This window comes from Eleginops maclovinus, chromosome 18 (assembly GCF_036324505.1).
Source record: "Eleginops maclovinus isolate JMC-PN-2008 ecotype Puerto Natales chromosome 18, JC_Emac_rtc_rv5, whole genome shotgun sequence".
Taxonomy (NCBI): Eukaryota; Metazoa; Chordata; class Actinopteri; order Perciformes; family Eleginopidae; genus Eleginops; species Eleginops maclovinus.
Genome location: NC_086366.1, coordinates 18,740,386 through 18,758,853, shown reverse-complemented (window position 1 = coordinate 18,758,853; position 18,468 = coordinate 18,740,386). Strand labels below are relative to the sequence as shown.

At 40.0% G+C, this 18,468-nt stretch overlaps 1 protein-coding gene across 1 annotated transcript in view; it reads right to left on the bottom strand.

Moving 5' to 3' along the window:
• The window catches only part of LOC134880339 (rho guanine nucleotide exchange factor TIAM1-like), a 42,199-nt gene extending 24,016 nt beyond the window's left edge, over positions 1–18,183 (bottom strand). The window contains exon 1 of the mRNA XM_063907252.1: positions 18,026–18,183. The gene's annotated coding sequence lies outside the window, so the exon portion shown is untranslated. The remainder of the gene's footprint in view (positions 1–18,025) is intronic.
• Between the last annotated feature and the right edge of the window lie 285 nt (positions 18,184–18,468).

Genomic DNA, 18,468 nt, shown 5'->3' with positions numbered 1-18,468 from the left:
CAGGAGGTAGGGGGATAACAGATTTTCACCATAATGCAAATTTGGACTCCATTTACCTGCCTTTAGGCTGGATGGCCTGCTCCAAAAATGTCCCATTCTATGCCCGGGACCATAAACAGATGGGACAGAAGATTAACATTGTGGCTGTTGTTCCTGCTGATGTGTGTTCCCCTCCTTGTAGGATATACCCTTTGGGGGGTCAGTGTTTGTGCATGTGTAGCTGCTGCAGATGAGTGGGAGCCAAACCCTCTGCTAGTGCATGCACTCAGGCTTACTGTGTAGAGGGGCGTTACATAAACTGGAGCTGACCCCGTTTCTCTACCTTATGTTTCTCCCTTTCCCCCTCTTCATTCTGCTCACTCATCACTGTTACTGCAATGCACAATTTTCCATGTTGATGGAAGATTTGTTTTTCATATAACCCTTCAGTTTATTTCCTGTTTCATTGAATCCTATTTGGTGTACAAATTACAGGAAGTGGGACTCGTATAGGGAAACACACACGCCTTCACAAACATTATACCATAGGCTACTTCAGATTGTTTATACTCTTTTCCACACAGTACCCTTTATTTTTGCATGTGTATAAGGTTAAAGTTGAATGGCTCTGCAGATGTCATCCGTGGAGCAGAAAATGTCCAATGTGTTTTTGCCATATTTGTCCCGCTAAGGCCTACAGGGTTTCATAAAACTGTTAATACAATAAAATATAGCCAAGAGGGGATATTTTTGACAGGTCAACATTCAGTATTTATGGATTTTTCGGCTAATTATAGGGAAGCTTTCATATGTTGGATTTGCTGATGTTCTCAATGGTTTCAATTTTTTATTTCATGTAAAATTGGCCAGCTATAAATTAGATGGCGAGGAGGGGTTTGAGAAGCAGAATATGTGGTTTCCAGTTACAGTTAAGGTGCCTACTGTGAACCGACCTTGCATTTTACAGCACGACCCCATTTGTTCAGCCCTGAAATTAAATGAGCGCGAAAATGAACACAGATTTTAGTTATTAATAAATGGCTGATTAATTCTGCTACACTGTTTGAGTGCAACACAATTCCTATTACTGTCCCACTCCCTACACAGAGTCTGGCCTTTACCTTTTTCTCTCAAGGGCAGCCCCATGGAAATTAAAGGAACAGCAAATCCGCAGAAAACTTAAAATCTACGAGACTTGGCATAGAAGATCATTAGATCGAGGTTACAAAAAGACCTCAGTCAAATCTTTTTGTAGTTGGATCCATGATCGATCAGCAAGCTTCATATGCCTCTTCCCACTGATAACAGAAACACAAATTCCTTCTGAGCTCATTGATTTGCACGAAAGGTTTTAAGATATGAGGAACACAGACACTTCAGAGAAGCTCTTAATAATACAAATATATGAATGAATAAGCATGCATGTCCTACATTTTGAAATACAGGGATTTGACGTGTGACGGCATTAATGTTCCCAGAATATCTGAATACAATATTAACATGAAATAGTTTAACACGATATTCTGTTAAGCTGCAATACTGCTAGTGCACAAAATACATCACAACTCTTTATTAATACATGACAAGGAAATGCCAGGGTTGGAAAATATGTTGTAGCATCCAATCCCCAGGAACAGCATGTGCGTACTTCTATAAATACCTGCTAAAACACGTTAGTAAGTCAGTGTCCCTGTCTTGCATTGGTACTATCGTCCTTCATAAACTGCTAAACAAACATGGAAATGAACATGTCTAAGTACATGGGTAATTTCCAGCAAGCTGCATCAGAGCACAGTACAGCAGAAGTTTGAAGGGATTCATCCGTTACAGGCCCTTAATGAAATACATAACCACAGGAGATTCCAGCCACCCACAGATCACAAAGAAGAATTGTTTTATTGTGCCTCAAAAATAGCAACACAACAGCTTCAGGGAAACACACAGAATTTCCCCACCGCTAACACCACTTAGGAAGCTGCAAACAGCTATTACATAAAAACCGTCAAGCTGCTTTTGAATGAGCAACTGATGTACAAACACATTTAATCAAATCCAGTTCTCAGTAAGACAATTATGGAATAGCGCTTTCATTTTATTTTCACTTTCTAGAGTGTGATAACAAGAAAATGCGTTTATGAATTTAATTTCATAAAAGATACTTTTTTCTTTTCCTAGAATCCGTTTGATTCTTTCAGTTAAACTGCATGTTGTGATTCAAAACGTTAGGAGATTCATCACTTACCCCTGTAAGCTGTGAGTTGGAGGTGAATTAAATGATAAGTTATTGTTAATAAGGGACTATATAACAAGTCATGGAACCTGAATTATATTGCTTCTATTCTCAAATGTTACAAATGGGAGTGGGAGGTTTTAGGTATGGTTTTGACTCGAGTGGGCTAACCACAATTCATGGTTAAACAGACTTCAGTTTTATCTGAACATATTCAATTCCGCATGACAGTAACAGAAACACATTGTGAATGCTGAACTTTATTTCCCAGCAATGTTGCTAATATCTGAATGTTTTAGGGGAGTCGAGCTCATAATTTCCATTCCCTTTGTGGTTTGGGATTGTCATCACTGAAATTTGTGAATTATGCTCCTATTGTTATGAATGACTTCTGAAAAGCCCAGCTCATATTTGAAAAATACTTGGGCCTGTTGGAACATGAACAAGGGAAAACTGTCCAAACCTCCACCTGCTCTTCTTCTCCCCAAGGACAAAAATGTCAAGACACTTGTATTATTTGAGGAAATTATGAAAATTCTTACCCTACGGCCAAGTCTGACTTATGGACTTTCTCATAAAGTACAAACTCCTGGCAGTGTGAAACAGCTGGTCACACATTCCTATACTCATGAGCTCCATGTATAAAACGTACACCAGATAGATCTGGAGATAACAGAATTGTTTCACCTGCATAGACCATTAGTTGCAGATGAATAATGCAACTGAAGAGATTGGTTTTAAATCAGGACACCATCGGATTTTGACTTTATACTATGCTATAGATCTCGCAAACACATTCCTGTCATTTGACCTAACCACACTAGTGAAAGGCAAGAATGCATTTGGTCGACTAGTTACAAGCTCAAACACAAAACCCTGTAATCTGAACACTCCAGTCTAGAGATAATAACACAGGTAGTCGTACAGGAGGAGGGGGAGGGGGTTAGCATTGAAAGACTCAACTCAAAACAGCTCATCTTTTCCTGCTGATACGGTCATATCCTTCTGAGCAAATGGAATTACCATGGAGGTTACCAATGTTTGTGACTCATATTCTGCTTCTGGTTGTGCTCAACTATATTTAAGATAGGATAGGCCAGAGAGAGAATTAGTAACAACAAAAGTCCTCTTTCAAACATTTCATGATATTGAAACACAACAGTGTAATTTGGGATGTTGATGAACAAAATAAGTACTTCCTATCTCATTTCTTGATTTAATAGCTCAACTGAAGACTGCATACCATTGTCATGTAGCCAGAGTATTTTTCTGACTTGTAGCTGTAGCCCTAGAAACACTGAATAGCAAACAGCTGGAAAAGGAGGCTTTCAGTGATAATGAAAGCAGTTTGACTCGTCTTGGAATCGCTTTGTGCCAAGTTTTGGCACAGTATGCACTTGGAGGTAATGGACTAGCCAGCGAAGATTTGTACAGCCTTCTTAAAAAATGATCAGTAAGGACTAAAACTGGAATTGAACAGGTATATTATTATTGCCCTTGTACTGCCCTTGCTAAAATTTGCCATTTTCAACAACTACTCTAGCTAACAATTGCATTAACGTAGCAGCAGGTGAAGTAACACTATATAAAGAACAACATGGTTAAGCAACAACAAAAGTGGACAATGATAACCCAAACCACACAGTAATTTTAATTTGCTGCAGAATTGATTTCACGTTTCAGTGGAGGGCAGAAAATGCTGGTCTGACCCCGTCCTGAGAGGCTCAGGTGGTTGTTTGTTAAAGGAATTGGTTATTGGAGGAGAGCAACCTTTAGAAGGATGCCAGCACACATCAGCCACAATAATGGCCAAGTGTACAGCTGGTGTGAGAACTGGGAAGACAGCAGCAACCATTGGTAAAGGTGGATGCTGCATCAAGTTAGGCTTTTTGACTTTTAATGCAAACCATGCTATTAAATATATAACCTGTAAAACCAACCAAAAAAACATGTATAGTAAGTTTTTGCTGTATTCACACGATACAAAATTGAGTAGGGTAATACTTGAGATACTCTGAACAGCAAAGTAAGATGCGGTGCTACAAGATGGTGGTGACACCATGACAAGGGTTTGATTGGAAAAGGCATTTGCTCTGTTTGCTCTTATCAAACAGTTTTCCCTTTGCAGCTTAAATAGTTTAAACTCAAAGCTTGAAAACAGTGACCTATCGAAAAGGAATTTGCTGATACTGTATTGTGGCTACAATTACATTTAAAAAAATGTTTTTAAAGTTCACATAACAACGGTCTGTTTAAGATGGTAATCCAGTGTTTTTCTATCTTATGGGTTGCAAAATAAGCCCTACTTGTGAAAAGGTATTCAAAACAATGCCTAAGATGAGCACTTTTAAAAAGGGATTTATATTCTTTGTAATAGGGCTGCAGGCACTGATTTTGGAGCCCATTTTCGAGCAACAGCTGGTGTTTAGCTTGGTGGCACCTTTGCACTCTATAACCATCAAGGCCCCCGGTAGACCCCACACATATAACAACACTGACTATAACACCCACTGTTAACGTGCATTTTTGTGTATTTTGTCAATTGTGTGATTCTTGTATATATTGTTTAGTATCTTGGGTGTAATATTAAGCTGTCTTTGGCTCTTTCTGCTGTAACAACGAACATGTCCCCTCTGTGGGACGATTAAAGGTATTTTGGTTCTGATTGTTCCTGCCAGTGCGTTCTCCAGTGCACCACTGTATGCAGAGGTCACTGCATGTGGTGGTCTTTAAGCTGTATGGGTTTCTTTTTTGTTGTACAGCAGATGCTGCAGGTTTTGTTGTTTTAACAAGTCTTTTGTCCACTCTATAAGTTAAGAATGATGTATACACTTCTATGGCCTCTGGTTAAACTAAATTTACAACAAAAAAAGTGTATTTTGTATAGTATACATTTCTTATGATTGCCAAAATACCAGTTGAAGTGGTATTTTTTGGCTCAAGAGACAAGATTGTGTGCCAGTGTTCTTTCATCTCTGTCATCAATACCAGCAATTTACTTGTTTGGAGGGTCACAACCAAGGTGCTACCAAACACATCCTGTTTACAGACATTTAGCTCCTCATTGAAAACCTTTGAAGTCCTTAAAGAGCTGTTAATTGGAAGTATACGTGAGCCACCGGCCATTGTTAACATAAAGGGGGTGGATACATGTTGTAATTGTAGGGATTCCTCTGCAAAGGAAGGGGATCTGTGCTTTTCTTTATCTTGAATTGGTAGTGGGAGATTGCCATCCATTAAAATGATGAAAAACGATAAACCACCCAAAACTATTAAAGCAATTAAAAATGAGTCTGTACATGTTTCTGGTTTAACCAGGCAGACTACTCCATCAAATGATACTGTATTACTTGTTTAGATGAAAGGAGAACTGAGAACGCTGTCTGAATGTTGCAGGTTTAGCCACAAATCTGTCTCCATTAGTGTGTCAGATGAATACATGCAAGGCCTTTGATAGCCTTTGATGATTTGGATTTGCCAGAACAAAGTAAATCTGTTGTAATGACTGAATTCAAGTAAACATGCTATGTAACTTAACCTCCCATTTTTTGTAACTTTCCTTCAATGGTATTGATGCTCATTATGCAACACTATGTGTCAGACCACTATGATCTGGTTTCTTTTTTTCTTTCATTATGGCAGCAGTTGCTTATAGACTCGGATGCAAGCAAAAGGTGCTAAGGTTAATCTTTTGAAGTCTCTCAAACTTATCTACAATTATGACAGACTTCCATCCGATCTGAATAAATGTTCACCGGGCAACAGAAGGATCAGACAATAACGCAGCATCATGGCAGTGTATAAGAAAGGCTTCAAAAATGCTTTTGCCGCTTTGACAAAACATTGCAACCACAACCACCAGAGACCCTCAGCCATTGACCTTCTCCTAGCCCGTTACTGTCACTGTCAGTGAAAAGGTCTCCCCTGGCCACACAAAACATCCACACCAATCTAGCTTTACATGCTTTACATTCCAGGCTTTTACTATTTGCTCCTCCACAGTCCCAATCTAAACACACCCAACCATTACATGAGGAGCAAATGTGCCAGACAGTTTTATGATTTTGGATTTGTGATCAACAGTATCAATGTTGGAACACACTTATTGCCAAAACACAGGGTTTCTTTTACAGTGGCAATTTGATGCATGCACAAGGGTATAGTACCTACTGAGCACTGGCACAGGGTGATGTATATGAAAAACAGCTGCAAGCAGAAATCAGATAGTTTTGGAAACAACTGTGAAGGATCTACAATATAAACTTTGCAATACATTTAGTCCTAAAACGGTCATTTCAAAACTGGGTCTTCACCTCGAATCAAAATGTGTAGGGTTAATATTCAGATTGTAAGTATAGATGAAAAGAAAAGTAAGTAAAAGTAATGGGGGCGGGGGTTACTTCAGGTCAGAGATGAAAACATGTCTGAATTTTTTTTGTGCTATAGTTTATTTTGTAAATTTGAGTATTAAAAGTGTATTTTGCTATTTTGGCATTGTATAGAATTTAAATCTAATCACTGCTGCTCGTATTCAGTAAACCAGCAATACCAACCAAAAGAGCAATGAATGGATGTTGATGTCCTAACACCAGAAGCCAGACCACTGCTGAGTGAGCCATTCACCTACCAATCTCAGTATGGCAGCTGAATGTCCTTTTCCTGGCAGCAGAAAAAACACAATGCCAAAGAAATAGAGGAGCAGAGTCCTGCATTCTAAATGTGGTTCACTCATGATCTTCTCCCAGAGATGCAATCATTAGCTTTCAGGTCAGTTAGTAGGAATAATGTTGTAACATTAGGGATTCCGAAATTCATCAGCAGGAAGTAAACATTTTAAGTTACTTTGCAAATGGATACAGAAGGGAGATGATGCATAATCCCAGTGGACTAGATGATGAGATAAACTAGCATCTGTGTTCCTGAACCAACCCTGGGAAATAGTTTCTACACAAAACTCTCGTAAAAAAACAAACAGTATTTGCACTATGTATACAGGTTTGTTGTTTCGACAGTAACATGTCCATCGTGTACATGCACTTATGAGATTTAATCAAAATCATATTTGTTGACAGAGACCCAGTCCTTCCTGAGTACCACCTCAACCACAACACCCCTTGAGCTCCCAACTCCTTACTTTGTGCACTGAAGCAGATCCGTGGTGCATCCTGATACACATGACTACACAAAGCTTGCTTGAAAATGTGTTTGCTTCCTCCAAGCTGTCCTGGTTACATTTGCAGTAAAAGCCTCTTTTATTGCCCTTTGGTAAAATGTCACTTAGAAAGTTATGTTTTAGCTGGAGTCCAGTTCACAAGATTATGAATCCTGCTAGTAAAACATATTTATTTCTTCCTCCAAAAAGGTGGAGGATACTTGTTTCTGGCAATACTTACACTGTGAACATTTGAATAATTAGCAAAAAACTCCATTCTGAAGTATTAGTGAAGTACAGGCCATGGTCAAATAACCCATGGCTGCCACATTAAGGCTGTTCACCTTGATATACATACATAGACTGCATTCACTGATTTCTGCTTTTAAAAACAGATGGTTATGCCCTTTGCGAAAATGTTTAGAATATGCCAAATTGCATATTTATATTTACATTTAGCACAGTGTATGACAGTGAATTAAATGGCAAACCAAAAACATTCAGTGACTGGTGAAAAATACCACTGAGCAAAGAATTACCAAGTTTTAAAGCTCAAGACTCTTAGTAATAGAGATAACATATCCTCTTATTTATCACATTCTTGTCCAGAGTGTTTGTAAATGTATGCACTGTGCCTAAATAACTGCATCATAACTCTACACATGCTACAAGCGAGGATTTGCAGAAGTAAAGCCAAAACAAATACAGCAAAGTGCTGTGGCTTGAGTGGCGTGCAATCAAACTGAGTGGCAAGCAAAATGGCATTGTAGAGCTGCATGTGCCGTCATGTTAAATGCTGCTGCATATCATAGTCCAACTTTTATAATAGGATAAATGTCTCAAAGACCACCTGATCTTTGATTAACTCTGCTGGCTTGTAAATCTACAATACAACCATTGTTATACTGCACACTGTGCCTTTCAAGTATATGAAGCTTATGACACAAGTCCATGCAAACCAATCTGTGATACAAGGATTTTCCTTTCAGGAGTTTTTGTGTTAAGTTTATTGATAAAGAGTCATACTCGTGTTGCATTAGATTTTTAAGTTTGAATAAAGAACTCAGAGTTTGTGTTTTTGTAATGCTTGTTTTCCCCAGTCATAACAGGGGCATTGTTAAGGTTTACAAGCCTCAAAGCACAATCCTGACCTCCTGTCCTGCTAATCCTTGAACGGTCAATACATTTCCATATCTATGACACCAGATGACCATTTCTCGCCCCTCTCCCCACCGCAGGAGTCACAACGGGGCTTTCAGACACAAAGCCAGGATTTTAAATGAACTCGCACATCATAAAGTCGTCCAACCCCCCTCCAGGATGCGCCCAGGGAATTCTCCTTGACTTTGGCCATCTCATACATTTGCAATTCATCATCTCGCTTTCTCAGCATCACAAAAACCACCACCACCACTTCTTTGTCATTACAACGACACAGACACAAGCCGTCTTGTTTGCGTCTGGCAGTGAATGGAGAGCAATACAATGGCTTACCGCCTGCTGTTGTAGATGAAGTATGGCCCTACACTTGAGTGCTACAGGTACAAACATGAGGTGGAAACCCCACCCTAAACACAGGCTGTGAAGACCCCCAGGATATAGTTACAACACACACAGAACATCACATTATGGAAATGGGAATACATTTGAATCTTATATGCAAATGACATTAACACTGTAGTTGCATCTGATATCATGCATTTGACTACAGTCACTGAAAACTATGCTTACAGGCCACATGTTGACTCAGTGTGTTACTGCTGGTGTGATTTAGCACCTCTTTTGGGAAGTGGGAGCTTTGAGGCTGGGCAGCCATTTGTCTCTTTTCCATCCACAAACACAGCCAAACATGCAGTGCTACAAAAACGCACATCAGTAAATACAATGACTTACCTCACTGTGCACAACCAGGAAGTGCTTCTTCTGCTTTTCCACAGAAGCCTAAAGAGATCCCACACAACACTAAGAGGGAAATCTGAAGCCTCATGTGAGAGGATTATTGATACTCCTCCTGCAAGTCCACAGCAGAGTGACTATATGCAAGGATGAGTTGAAGAACTGAGGGAGGGAGGGAGCGGGAGTGACTGTTTGCCCCCCCCCACCCCCCAACACACACACCCTCCTCCTGCTGACTCTTTCACACCCTTTGCTCCCTCCCTCCCTTCTTGCTCCCTCCTTCATTCTATAATTCCATCCCCCTAAACTACAAACCTACTGCCAGCAGGAATGTGTGTTCCCTCCCTTGTCTCCTCTTTAATTGCCCCTCCACTCCACTGTGAGAAGCTTCATATTTACACTAAATATTGCAACCTTTTAATGTAAAAAACAAAATAGAGCTAACTGCCAGACTCAAGCTTGGATTTCATGAACCTCAATTTTTGGGATAAGACCAAATGTATTCCTGCTTTCCTCTATTTTCTCTGTGGTTCAAATGGGCAGGAATTGTAATCACAGCATTCTGAAAAATCAACCTTAGTGCATGTAATGTGTTGTGCTGCATAATTTGGAACATTCACTGAGAGCCCAAAATGGACCTGTGAATGAGAGAAAGGCTGGGCTTGCTGTTGTCATAGCACCGGTGATGTCGTGTGGCTATCACGTCAGCAGTGACAGTGGTGTGGGACTCATTTTAAGATGATGGAACCGGCAGAGTGGAAGGGGAGGACGGAGGCTCTGAGGGCACAGCGACGTCTGTTCGGCTGCAGCCTGCATCATTTGCTCCATTGGCAGCTTTGCATGTGCATTGAAACATGCTCCAAGCTAAGCTAGGTAAACACACTGACAAAACACTGAGGAGGGACAGAGAAGCCACAGAGGTTAGTCTGTCTGAAACGTGTCCAGAGATGTGAGGGCTGCAATACCAAGTCTAGAATTTGCGATGACTATGACCAAAATAAGAAGCATGGTGGACCTCACTTCCTCTCAGCACATTTTATTGTCCTGCCAAAGTTGTGACCCTGATATTAAACCTAACCACTGGGTTTGATTGTAAGACAGGAATGTCTGGTCTGCCGAGGCTTCAGACATAATAACATGTGTTCTTATCAACTTCCTGGGCTTGATTTCACATAGGTAATCTTTTTAGGATAACTGAGTTTTTTTGCTTCTTTCTCACACTCTGTGCCAATATCTTCATTTCTATTAGTGGACAATTTGTTGGGACGTGATCCAATGACAACAAAAGACTTGGAGGCGCATGATGTCAAGAGATTATTAATGATCTTGAAAATCTCAACACTGTAGAAAAAAGGTATTGATAAACTTCCTGGATGGCGTGTTTAGATAGACTTACAACCAAATATTCACCTTAAGTGACTGTTGTTGTATTCTTATATGTGTAAAGTTAAATGATATGCAATAATATGTGCATGAGATGAGATCATCCAATCTGCCACCGCCCTTGCCCAAAAAAAAAAACTGTATCAAGGAGCAGCACAATAAACGCATCCATCAGTGAAATTGGGACTAATGCTGAATCCACGTCTGCTCTCACCACAGGCATTTCAGAAATGTAGATTGCTTGCATGCAGCTCAGCTAAACAAAATAATCTGCTTTCTCATTACCAACACAAGGCTATTAAACTCACCTCCATCCGCACTCAATTTAGGAGCTGATTGGACAGCCAATACATTGACAGGCCATTTAATGCCGCTGGAGCAAATTTGGCAGGTGATATTATGGTAACAGATCCACAGCAGCACTTCAGACTGCTGATGCTGTCCAGGTGTCACAATCAACTGCTATCACTGCCAATCAACTTCAGCCAAAGCGAACAAAAAAAATAGCTTAAGGCGGGGGGAATGACAGCAATCCATTTGGCAGGATATGCAAGTTTGCTACATCCAACTATTCCCCCAACTACATCAATCTGGTTTACTCTAAATGTTTTTGTGTACAGTATTATTGTAATTATTATATGTTGGCTCAAATTAGTCAAGAAACCCTATGAACAATTATCTTAAAATAATCCCTACCCCCCCTCTTCATTTCTTCTTGTGCAGTAGCTCCTGCCAGTAAAACAGCTGATGTCTCACCATGCTTCACAGCAGGGACAGTGTTAGACAGATGATGAGCTGTGCCGGTTGCACCAAATTAAATGTTGAATGTTAGTGTAAAGAGCCTGAATGGTTGATGCCAAACTTTAAATATGTATATGTTAATTACTTTTGGGCTCTTTTTGTAAATAAAATTTGATTTTTTTCATTTTGGTTAGTGCATGAATTATGTCACGTGATATAGTTGTACTTCTTTGTTCTGATATAAGGTTGTTAACAATCTGGAAAAGCCTTGAGCAGAGCATACTTTGTTACATCTGACAGGATAAATCACAGCAGCTCCCCAGAATAGCTTTAAGGTTAGTTAATAATTAATTGTGCACTGGTTTAATAAAAGCAATTCTGTGGACCACAGGACAACCGAAGAATACAGTCTACAACACTAGTGATCAAAACAATACTAACTGAAGGCTATTTTCAATATAGGAGGTCAATGAAGACCGGGTCATAACCACAACCAGGGCCAGTATGTAATATACTTTGTCAATATGTCAATACATTGTACCACAATATGAAAATAATATGAAATAACACTCGTACAATGACACCACTTGTGTCTAGGAAAAACTGAACTACAAAGCCAAAATACTCTTTCTTGTCTGAGATGATTAAACTCTGAATTAACATGCAGGGGATGAGCATTGCCGACAATTATGCAACAAGATGTACTCTAAATTCACAGCATCTGTCTGATGATTCCAACTATATTCCCAGAACTATACACAAAGCCACTGGTGTTTAAATACATACCATGCAAACATCACATTGAACCTGATTTAACACAATGAAAAAAACATCCGTCACCGCAAGGGTTCAAGTATTTATTTTCTTGAAGGTCTCCTCAATCAAAACAACACGCGTCCCCTGGGTGTCCCTCTAAGAAATACAGATGATCCATTGTGCTGAAAGAGAACACCATGTACAGCTGATATCTAAAGACAAAATGCAACTGTTACGCAAGTCATGAAAGCAGTTTCCCCCTGCTCGGGTAGAGATCATTAGTGGAGGATCCAGTGGTCTCCAGCAGTGAGTTGGCTCTCAGGAGTCGACTTCAAAGACACCGGTACAGAGAGGAAAATCATTTAGAATGTGGAGAAGAAGCTGGAATTGATTGGATGAGACTGAACCTATACAGCATAGGGAGCTCTCCAATAGTAGTTATTAAAAGAGGATTGGAGAATATTAAGGGTTTAGTGATCTTTACTTAACAAGCTGCTGGGTAGGGTCAGCCACTGAGCCAGTTACAAGAAGCACACTGACCATAGTTTGGCCGACGAGAGTTAGTGCTCTACATGAAGGCATCCATTGCTCAGAAAGTGCTGATATAAGCCAAAAGATAACATCATGGAATTCATCTGTGTAGATCAGTTGGTTCTTATTCCTTTAATAGCTCACACTTAAGAATATTATACAAATTCACAATCACATCAACGCACATCACAATTTAAAAAAAGAGGGTAGTTTACATCTATACATGTTACTTGTTCTGTCCAACCAACATCTTACAGCTAGAAGTATTCAATTTAAGATGTATAGAAAACAATAAAAGCAGCAAATCCTCACAGTTGAGAGATTGAAACCAGCAATTGTTTATTCTTTTCCTACTGTTTAGGCATACATTTAAAAATGATCAGATATTATTTATGCAACCTACACATCTTCCAGCCTTCACTTTTGTACCAATGTAACCCAGTTTACCTTGATGTCTAGACCTCTTTTGACCACATATCACCAAATAAAAGCTTACTAAGAGAGGTCCAGGTGCACACCCAGGATAACTACATATTGCTGGATGCCACTTTAAAACAAATCCCACACCAGAGTCAACCTCAGGTAAACAAAAAGGGCTGGGAGAAGTTCTTATTCATGGTTTGTGGCAAGGTAAACTTAGAACAACTGCAACGCCCCCAAAATGACTCAAAGCTTCACTAGTTGAGTGCACTAACCATGTATTATTCATCCTAAACCACAAGCCCTATCAGCCACATGAAGCTGAAGGTTATCACTATGTGCATTTCTGACAGCCAGTCATACATTCCTGCTCACAGCTCGGTAATAGGAGGAGGAGCTGAGCTTTGATGAGGCCTTTTAATGCTCATCTGTCATGTCTTTCCAAACCCCATCACCATTGTGGAGAGGAAGAAAAAAAAAGTGCAATTAAATACCATCCACTGCTCTGCATATGCTCACTGGCCTCTCACTTTGCAATATAGTAGCTCACAGTAACTGGAAGAGCACACTTCAGAAATCACTTTTCTGAGACTACCACAACCTCAAAGGAAGCTTTGAAGCTCCATCAATACTCTATGGTGCAAACAAGTCGACTCACTTCATGGGTAGCACTTATTTGCGTTTTTCTAAAAAAGGTGCAAGCCACAGCAAAAGGCCTATTTATTGTGACTTTGATGATGATATGAATTTGAGTTTGTAATAATTCAAGAGAAACCCCATTTCTTCCTTATACTAAGAAGACAAGCGGATCACAATCAAACAAAACTCCAAACTGCTTCTCCAGCAATCATCTCCTGTACTAAAAGCTTCAAATTAAAATCTGAAATAACCTTTAAACCCAACATTTTCTCGCAAGATACAAAGTGACTCATAATTACTCTAAAGTGCAGCAATGCTTGAGGGGTTGTCCTCTGGAAAGCATCTAGGATCAAATCTTGGCAAGCCATCCATAAGCTTTCCCAAATGATGCTGACTGTGGGGACATTATGAACTCATCGTATGTGATCTCACTTTATAAAATGCTGGAAGACGTGCAACCTCTAGAAACATTGATATTACATTAAGAAATATGCCAGTTTTCTTTTAAATGTCAATTAAATACTGAAGTAGGGTTCACCGAGTCAGTGAATCAGCTGGTTAGCGGCACATGGTCTGGAATCAAAACAGAACCCTAGGCTTAAATAAGTACAACCTCTCTTCAACTGTCCAAAGATGGGGGAAGACTGGCTGATACAACAGCACATCAATAGTTCTCTCTAATGGAGATAGATGTCCTGTGAGAAGCAACAAGGGAAGACCGGGCTTTTGTCTGAAACTCAATACAACATGGATGTAAACAGAGGTGATGAGGAAGGCATGGTTGTCCTTCATCCATCAACTTGGGCTGAAAGGGAACAAAAGACTGCTTGATCTGATATACATGTCGGGCGAAATTGATTGGATAAAATCTCATCTTGCATATGGCCGCCACATTAAGTCTATTTCACTTTTGCACAAGGAATCTCTTGTTATGTGCAGGAGCAGAAGATAATTCTCACAAGACTAACTTGGCAATCAGCAAGTGCAAAACTGTATTCAGCCCGAGAGGCCGGACTGAGACGACCCCTCACAGCTGCAACATCAACACTGTTACACAATGTTACAGGATTTGTGTGGGAGAAGGCCACTTTTACATTGAAAAATGGGATCCAAGTTGCAATTTCACAAATGTAATAATGAAGGGTCTGTCCTTTAAAATACACGGAGTAAATATGTTTGGCCCACAATAATGCCTTTTTTAAGTTATTCAACATTATGCAATGCATGACATGTCAAAAGGAGGGGAAACAGCATTTGTCAAAAAAAAGTGTTGTGAGAATTGATTACATTTCCTGTCAATCAAATGTCCCATTAATTATTTTTTCATAACATAATATTGCACAAATACATATCCAGTTTCATACATGTATAATGTATTGGAGAAAAAAAAAACTGCACACGAGATCTACGGTCACTGAACAAAGCTTCTATTCAGTGTGAGCAAATATGAAGGACTCAGACGGACACCACTGACAGAGTTTATTCAAATATTTAAACAACTCCAGCAGTATGCATTTAAGTGAATTGCAGAGGAGTGGTTATATTATTAAACCCTGATAGGCAGAATAATGCATATTAACACATCTGAAGTTACTTCTGCATGACACAGTAATACACAATCAGCCACAACAGGATCGACATAAGTTTCCTGCTGGAAAAGATTTCCAGCTTAGTGGTTGTGGCCTAATTTGTGTACTTACTATTTCTACCACTCCACTTTTTTTCAAAAACATGGCTTGACTTAGCAAAGTAACAAAGCTAACCAGTCAAACATCTTACGCAAATTCAGAACCACTGGAGGTTTATCTTGGATTCAATGGTCTTTGTTTGGTTATGACACTAGTCTCAGTCTGTGTTTCTCACTTGGCACTAAGCAAAACACTACACTGTTTTCAGAATTTACTTTGTACCAATTGCCAAGGAATAAAAGAGTTATGTGCAAGTGGGACGGCAATGAATAATTCACAAAGAGCACTTATCAGGGTTAAATTATGCGCATTTCAAGTAATAAACTCAGTTTGGTAGTACATGGCTGTGCACGCATGAAGAACAAAGTCATGGATTGTACAAAAAGCCAACAAATTACCATATTAATGAGTAGACATTCTTTCATGTGTGGCTACGACAGTCGCTACACTGCTGCAAGTTGGTATAACATTTGAAATCTTAGAGATGGAGAATCTAAAAGTGTGGACACAAGCCAGAGGGGGAGCAAAACTAGTTTCAACTCGACCAAACAAAGAGAGAGACAGAGGGTGAGGTCCCTATGCAGGTATGTCATACAGGTGGGCTCAGGTTTCCACCCCGATGACATCTCCAATACACGGAAGCCCTGCTGCAGGATGCTCCACAACATAGCAGTTCCCTTCACTGTTTTGCAACCTGTGTGTTGGATAACTTTAAAGTTGAAACAGCAAGTAATCAATATAACAGCAATCAAATGTTCAATTATTCATCCACCCAAAATCTACAGCATCTTTTGAATAAACACAGACTATGAACGTTTCCTGACATATTTTGGCAAAACAAACGAGCAAGAGGAAATTGGGAATGAGCATTCATTCAGCATTGCATTTCGGATCTCAGTATCACCAACCATAATCTGATAACAGGACATCAGCTATTCTTCCTCGGGTCCACAATGACATCAGATACTGGTATCAATATATTGGTCTAGTTAAAGTAAATAATGTATACTTTTTGTAACTTTCCATGCAATAAAAATCAAACGATATCATATGTAGTGGAAACAAGCAATCTCTCACTTGTCTGCTGTTTAATTGGGTGTTTTTTGTCTTAAGGAAGGAGGTTTTAGGGGGAAAAAAGTTTCAAAAGCAACACATTTAGCAAAATGATATGACTGGAACAAACATGGATGGATAGACAATGAATTGGATTATGCTTGGAGTGGTTTAAGACCTTTCTGTTATGTGTTGCTGTTACTCTTTTCCTTCTGTGAAAACTCAACTAAAAGAATCATTACTGACATGAAATAAAGTCACTGGTCTGTGAAGAAATCAACTATACCCTTCTGACAGCCAAGGACACAGGTGGGTTGTTTGACACTCAAAAGATGGATTATGATGATGCCACAACTACAGGTCAAAGAGTGGTTTCAATGGAAACCTTCTGTTTTTAATTGTTCATTTTTATGAAACAGTTGTGATATTACAGTGTATCTAGTTTCTAAACCCCTTTGATAGATCCATTTACCATGTCCTGTACATAGAGCAGTCAGTTCCTATCAGACTCACCATAAATACAAGCTGCTGACTGTAAAAAATAAAATAAATAAAAAACTGCACTTTAAGCTTTCAGTGGTGAGGTTTTTTTTGTCGACACGTTGCATTTCTCTTGGCAGAAACAAATGGACAAGGACAGCGTATACATGTCTGCCCATAATATTGTCTCACAACATCTCTAATAAATATCCTTTGCACATGAGTGAAATGTTTTGCTACAGCACCCACATGTGCTTATAGTCACCTGTGCACCGACCCGAAAGGATGTTTATCACAACCATATAGAAATATGTCTGGGAGACACCATTTAAGCGGCAGACTATTGCAGTGACGCTGCAACAAACTTGACACCAGAGGGTCATCACAGCAGTGAAGCAGCTGCATAAATTAGCTATCACATGTCAGTTCAGTCACCTGCACATGATCTGTTTGCCAAAGCAAATTGTAAATACAACAGCAACAGCTTGGATCGTTTGTACAACAACGAAGAGAGGGGCAACGGATTACATGACTGTGCTTCATGCAACAATTTACCGCACTGTCTGAGGCCAAACGCTGCTTATCTGATCCCAAACAGTATGCTACCAATGACCAAAACACCTCAAAAGGTATTTCCGCGGAAAAGTCCTTATGGCTGTATTTTTGAAACAAAATTATATTGGTTCAGGAAAGCATTTAGTCAATTATTTGCAGGATGCGCAATCATGTAGGCTACATACAGGGATGGAAGAAATTGAAATGTCCGAAGATGCACGTTAACCCTGCTGTATGTCCGCCGTCATTAAGGTTACATGGCGTTTCTAACCCCCAAATACCTTATTGCTGAATGAATGATGCGCAACAATTTGTGGGTACGAAAACCCAGCTTGTCGGCCTTTCACACGGGTCCGCACCGGTGCGGCAGCGTCTGTCAGCCCCGATAAACTTGTATGATTGAGTGACGCGGTCATATGTGAAGCCAGCGCTAGGACCATGCGGAAACATGATCGGACATCGAGCCTATTATCTTTACCATGATTAACACAGCATGATGCTTCCCGGTCTCCCTTTACATACCTGCTGTTACCGCCACCGTCGGCATCCGGCTGCTTTCGTCCTGACATTGAAATGTTCATGTTTCACACGCCTGTATTGTCCATCCCCATGTCTCTATATCCTGCCGCCTCTCCAAGGTCTGCCTGCCTGCCTGTCTACGGACCATGCGTGTTGTTTCCACACCGCTGAGAGGGGCGGGGCCCGCGGTCCTTGGAGACGGCGTGCAAGTGGATCGTGAGAATGCCACTTATTTTTTCTAACAGCCAATCAGCTGCGGTTCACCTCGAATCGGCATTCATTGACTGTGTGAAATGCACACTAGTAGCTAAAGTGTGTTAGTTTTAGAATAACGTGAACAAACGCAGTCAAATAATCTCCCTTTCAACCCTAAAGCATCATTTTAACATGTGGTGCAGTCTGCCTGTGCAGATATTGCGATGCGTTTTCATTTTCAAATACATGGG